Source organism: Pistacia vera, unplaced genomic scaffold (genome assembly GCF_008641045.1).
Source record: "Pistacia vera cultivar Batoury unplaced genomic scaffold, PisVer_v2 Contig460, whole genome shotgun sequence".
Lineage (NCBI taxonomy): Eukaryota > Viridiplantae > Streptophyta > Magnoliopsida > Sapindales > Anacardiaceae > Pistacia > Pistacia vera.
The window spans coordinates 864,572-871,162 of record NW_022196291.1 but is presented as its reverse complement, the minus strand read 5'-3'; positions in this window follow the sequence as shown (position 1 = coordinate 871,162).

The following is a 6,591-nucleotide window of genomic DNA, read 5'->3' as shown; positions in this document are numbered from 1 at the left end:
GCACACCATAAAGAAAAAGCTCGATGACCTTAAAGGAAGGTGGGCCGACGATCTATCGGAAGCACTATGGTCTTATAGAACGACTGCCAAGAGCTCAACAGGGGAGACCCTGTTTTCTTTGTCTTATGGATGTGAAGTAATGGTCCCGGTCGAAGTAGGAATCAATTCGTTTAGAAAAGAAATCTTTGAAGAAGAAGCCAACGAAGACCTATTCTGCCTGAGGTTAGAATTGATCGAAAAACATCGAGCCAAATCTTAGTTAAGACTTGCCTCTTATCAACAGCGGGCCAAACGATATTTCAATACCAAAGTCAGAAATACAGACTTTGAAGTGGGCGATCTGGTTCTCAGGAAAGTTGTCTAGGGTACCCAAAACCTGAACTTGGGGGCACTAGGACCAAGGTGGGAAGGTCCTTTTAAGATCTCCGAAAAGCTCGCACCATGATCTTTCTACCTTAAATGCCTCAACGGTGAAGCAATAATGCGAGCTTGGAACGCCGAGCACTTGCGAAAGTATTACCAATAAGCAGCTCGGGTTCAATTTATTTCTATGAACTACATTTGTTATAAGGCTATTTACGGCCGAAACACTTGATCAATAAGAGAGGTATTATTCAATACTTGTTTTATTCATAATTTACATTTTTTAGTTCGTTGACAATTAACTACCGATCAATAAATCGCAACCTAAGCAATGAAATTCCAAAATAAAACTCAGAGTCAAGAGTCCAAGAAAGGCAGCTTACCTCAAAAAAGCCACGCCAAAATCCAACTCTTTCAGGATAAAACATCCTAAATCGATGAAGTTAAACTTGAGTTTTAAGATCAAGGAAAAAACACGTCGAAAGAAATCAGTCCTAAGCTGACGACCAAAGACCTTGAAAGGGACAATAAAGTCCAAAATCAAAGTTTATTGCCGTATCAGATTTCCTCACATAAATCGGGATTGAAAATCCTAGGTTGATGAAGTTAAACCTGGAAAAATCCAAGAAAAAGCACGTCGAAAAAAATCGACATTAAAATGGCGACGAAAGCCCGAAAAGGACGACGAATCCGAAATTGATGCCAACCGTTGCATTCAGATTTTTTCACAAAAATCTGAAAAGTTCCTAAAGAAGCGAACTACACATGACTTAGAGCAAAATTCGGGTCCCAAAGTCTGATTAGGACGAATTAAATGACTCCGCAGAAATGAAACAACCATTGCTTGAAAGAGAAACGTTAAAAAATGTTCTTTCATTAACTAAAAGTTTAGTTACATTCAGGCAGTATAACAAAAAAATAAAAAAAACTAAGATTCTCCAGGCTGATGGGGGAGTAGGGCGTTCGTCTTTAACCTCGTGTCCGAGAACCTCGCTCGGGAGGATTGTGGTCAGAGGAACCGGGTCTTTGACCTCTACCTTAGACCCAACCTGCTCACCACCTTCCTCGACCTCTTTTTAGCCCTCACTGACATTCCCAAAGTATCCAAGTACACATAAGTCATCCCCTGAGCCTCGACCTTCATCGTTTCAACCTTTTTCTGATAAGCTCGCGGAATGAAAGAAAAGTTGATCGACAGATAAGCCTCCCATAATTTCTACACAAGGAAAACAGACGTCTCCCAGGATCAGGTAGTGAAAACTTTGTTCAGCTCCTCAATCCTAAGTCTGAGTTGCTCGACCTCATCTTTGACATTTTGCCAACCTACTGTTTCTTAGGTAAGGTCGAGCGAAGCCTGCTTGAATTTGGCCTCACTGCTGCTTTCTAGGCCGAGGAAAGCTCAGAGTTTATCTTGTTGTTGGCTCCTCGCTGCTGGGCCAAACTTTGGTCGACCTCCGCTGAGACAGCTTCAGCCTTACTCCGAGCAACCTCGCTTGCCTTGGGTTTGTCAAGGAACTCCCTTTCCTTAACCCCGAAGGCCGCAACTTTCTCTTTAAGGCACTCAAGCTCAGCTTGCCTAGCCTTTCTTTCCTTCTCCGCAACCTTGGCCCTGGCCAGGGCATCCTCTTTTATTGTCTTTGCTAGCAGCCATCTCTTGTGAGTTTCTTCCAAGGTTTGGCCGCATTCTTCGTATAGGAGTCGGCTCGCCATGGCAACCTAAAAACGAAAAGGTGAGAAGTGAGCAAGAAATAAAAATAGCATTAAAAAAAGGGAAGCAGGCTACCAGTACCTTAGCCAAGTAGCTATAAGTTAAGGCCAATACTTGCGAGGGAACCGAGTCCCTAACGATCGCGAATGTTTGCGAGGTGACGCAACCCCTAGCCACCGCTGCCTCAACACCTATATGGTCGAGGACTTGGTCGATTAGAGCATCGACTTCAGCCTCAGTCGCTTCGCCTGTCTCCCAATCCTTTGGCTTGGACGAGCCAGGTCTACTCCCCTTTGGAGCAGCTACCGCACCTGTTAAGATTCATGCATTTTAGACATGGAAATGGAGAGAAAATGATGATCAAGATGATGGATACATAAGGTAGAACACAAACACGACATCAATGGCAATTTTTTAAAGAAAAAGAATAGTATATTACCTACTCCTTTGCTATTAAATGCTTGATGTTGAAACTTGGAGTCTAGATTCTTCAAAGGAGAATGAAGAAACTCAAAATGAAATCCACCCAAGCCAAAGATAAGAGAGAGCCGAGAGAGTGCTTTTGTTTTCAATTGTTGCAATTGCATTAAAATGGTATAATACTTAATTTATATACCATAGGCACAAAGTGTAATTTTAAATTATCTTGGGAAGTTCTCGAACAATTTAAAATTAATCTTGGAAAAGAGCATTTATGTCAAGTCCTTGGTTTTGTGGTTAATTCATAATTAAACCAAATTTTAATCCTATTAATTATTCTAACCCTTTAGAATAAAACCAATGCACTTTTGCCTCCATCACTAAATCCAATTCAATAATAACATTTAATAAATCCTTATTACCCTTGGTTAGTGCTAGCTATCCATGGATAATCATTTCTCACCAATACATTAATTCAAATGTAACTGTTTACGTCTGAACATCATTAATCTGATTAATGATATGTATTACTATCTCTCATTTAGCTTGGTTTTATGTGTGACCATTTTGGTTCAGTGTGATCTAGCCATGGGCCCAATATCGGATTTCGATATGTTTCGTTATAACTCTTTATAATCGAAACTCCCACTGATTATGGTAGACGTTTAGCAATGTTCCATAACCCCTAAACCACAATGAAGTGTAAACTCTAATGAACCTTTTCTGATCGTACGTATCATGTATTAAAATCCCTCTGTCATCTAATCCCAATTAAGAATGGTTCATGGTATGTCAAAACTCTTAACTTAATCTTTAATTGAATTGTCAATCGATACAATAGAACTCGTCAACATGAAATTACTTTTCATCCGACATTCATTATACTTTGGCCAGAGATTTCCCTTTTCCAATGTTTATTGACATTCGTTTGTGAACTCGAGATTGGATTATTTTGAGTTAACAGATCCCATCTTGACCATCACTTGTCATCGCACATGAATAACATATGACCAACCGGCTTATTACACAAGATATGACTAGTCTCATGCTTATACACCATATGAATTATATGCATTCTATGTTGAATCCAACCGTGATGTCTCAGGTATAAGGATCAGTGGTACACTAGCACGATCTTAGATGCATCATTGACTACATCCATGTGATTCATCATAATCGGTCATATTCGATAAGCAGTTCACTAACCGTTTATCCATGCTAATGCCTTAGTGACATACCTTTTATAATTATCCACACTAATACCATCACATGATATTCAATGGAGACATTCAACATGCCTACTATGCAATGTTATTGCCTAATTAACATTACTTGTGTAGGGAATTCTTCGATGATTTGATCTTCTGAAGATTCGAGTCATCCGGACATTTCACATGCAATATTAAATATAATATAAATGAAGCAGTAAATCAACATGTGAAATAAGAACACTTTCTTTTATTCATAATACATTTACAAGATATAATGTCTTGAAACCAACAACACGATTGGTTCCTGGGGCATACACTAATAGCACCCGCAAGGGTGGGCTTTTTCTAAGCCGCGCTTTTTTGAAGGTCGCCAGCATGCATGGTGGCCTCTTTGCCCGAGCCCCCATGAGGCTCAGTCACCTTCTTCTTCCTTGAGCCATCGTGCTGCTCGAGTTCTTTACCTTTTCCCAAGCCTATAGTTGGCTTGTTCATCTTCTTCACTAGCCCTTTAGAGGGCTGATAATGCTCTTCTCACCAACTTCCTTAGAGGCAATAGCAGATTTCTTCGCGCTTGGGCCTTCTGTAAGCTTGCCTCCGGCATGTTTCATGCTAGTAGCATCCGTAGGCTGTTTTTTCATCGGAGCACTGGGCAGCCGCCGACGCCGCCATTTTCTTCTTAAGGCTCTTGAGTTTTTCGACCCACATTTCTGCAAGGAAAAAGGGAAACGAGTTAGCGATCAATTTGCGTAGAAAATCAAATGCGAGTAAGCAACAACTTACCTCTTTCCAAAAGTGCTAAAAATCTAGCCTCGTCCCTACAAAAGCCGTACGCCTTTAGGTGAGGAAGCGTAGAAAGCTCATGGCTGTTGCGGGAACTGTCAGGAAGATCGCTGAAACACTACAACCTTTGTAAGCTCACCTCAGGGAGATAGTTCTGCTCGACGTTAACCGCAATAGAAAGTAATTCAGTTAGAACTTGAGCCTACATCCACTGTTATCTTCTTGTTTTTGAGAGCTTACAAAGATCAGTATAATTCCAAGGAAAATTTGCTTTGAACAATTCCCCAGCCCCTTTGAAAACTAGTTATGATGGGTTTATATAGTATCCATTTACATGATAGAGTTGAGATAAGATTCAAATAATTAGGAAGTTGCATGATCTTCGGCTACTTTAGTTGAAATCTAAGTCAATCTGAATATCATTATTCCAAACTGAGCCAATCTAAACATCTTCTCTCCTAATAAGGAATTATCCTCTCCGAATTTCATGCACAACAATACCAAAAAATGTACCAACTTGAGTGATCCGATTGACTGTGATAGAATTGAAACAGATGAGCGTATGATTAATTAAAATTAGCAAAGAATGTAAGCCAAGCAAAAGAAAGTGAAAATGATACCAGAAGTTTTAAAGTGGTTCAACGAGTTATTTCTCAAAGTTATATTCACTGTTTTCTATTGTTTTTCTTTGATTGAGTACATAATACAATCTCTCTTCTCCAAAATAATTCTCAACCCCCTCATATTGTTTTTTGGGTATTTATACAAGAGTTTCCTACAAGAGTGGGATAAATCCTAGATAATTTCAATGATTGTACACCAAAATCGAGCTAAATGGATATTAACGGGTGAGTTTGGTTTATTATTTTGGGTAGAATTTTGGAGATAGTGTTGGATAGTTGGATAGGGGAGTATTACGAGATAAAATTTAAAAAGTTATGAAAAAGCCCCCAAGGTTTTCTAATTTAATAAACACCCCAATATATTAAAATATTGTAAAATGACAAAAACACCCCTACACTCGCAGTGCCAGATTCCGGCCACCACCATCGGAATCTGGCCGAAAAATTGGATAACCACATATACCGGTCGGATCTGGCTAGTATTTGATCGATATGGCCTTTTCTAGCCATATCCACCACGAATCTGGTCTGAAAAGGCCAGATCTAAGGCCGGATGTGGCCTGATATGGTCGTCGTTATCTGTCAACGATGGCCAAGATTTGGCCGTCGTTGACAGTCAACTACGACCATTTCTTTTAGCCATCGCTGATGGCCATATCTGGATATTACCGGCCATTTCTGGTGGTCGTGTGACTGTTGTGATAGATTCTGGCTACCACCGGTGGTGGTTGCCGGAATCTGGCAAGTATTGGTGTGTGGGGGTATTTTTATAAGTTTTTAAACTTTTTTTCTGGGGAGTATTTAATGAAATTAATAAACTTATAGGGTCTAAAAGTAATTAAAAAAATAGACTAATATTTTGGGAATAACGTGCCAAACAACATTTGAAGAATATGATTGGGAATATGGATAAAAATAATAAGCCAAACGCACCCAACATTATCTCCTCTGAGATATTAGAAGATAAGGCTTATCTTCTGATTCGTCGAACAAATGTTAAGTAGGTCACAACGAGCTTTGTTTTTATCAAACTCTATCTTCTTGCGAGCTTTAAATCGCAACGAGCTTCATGTTGTACGAGCTATCGACATCTCCGAGCTTATAGCAAATTCACGCACAACAGTTTAAAATTAATTATTATATTTTATATATAAATATCTTTTGATTCTTTATGATTACCTCCCATTAAATCAAATAGATTCATTAAAATGTCCCTACAAAAGTTTATTTTGTTTTTCAAACCTTTTTTTTTTAATTACATGCATACTATTAAATTTTAAAAAACTTGATTATTTATAGTGAATATGAGTAAAACGGTGCGTAGCGGCAATTTGATTATTTAAGTGAACACGATCAAAACGGTGCGTTTCCGGAGAACCAAACACAGACATAACAAAACACCTTGATCCCGATCCTATAGCTCGAGGCAAAATCAAAGAACTTGAAGAAGCACAGTACAAGCTGAGCTCCAATGGAGTTCAGGCCT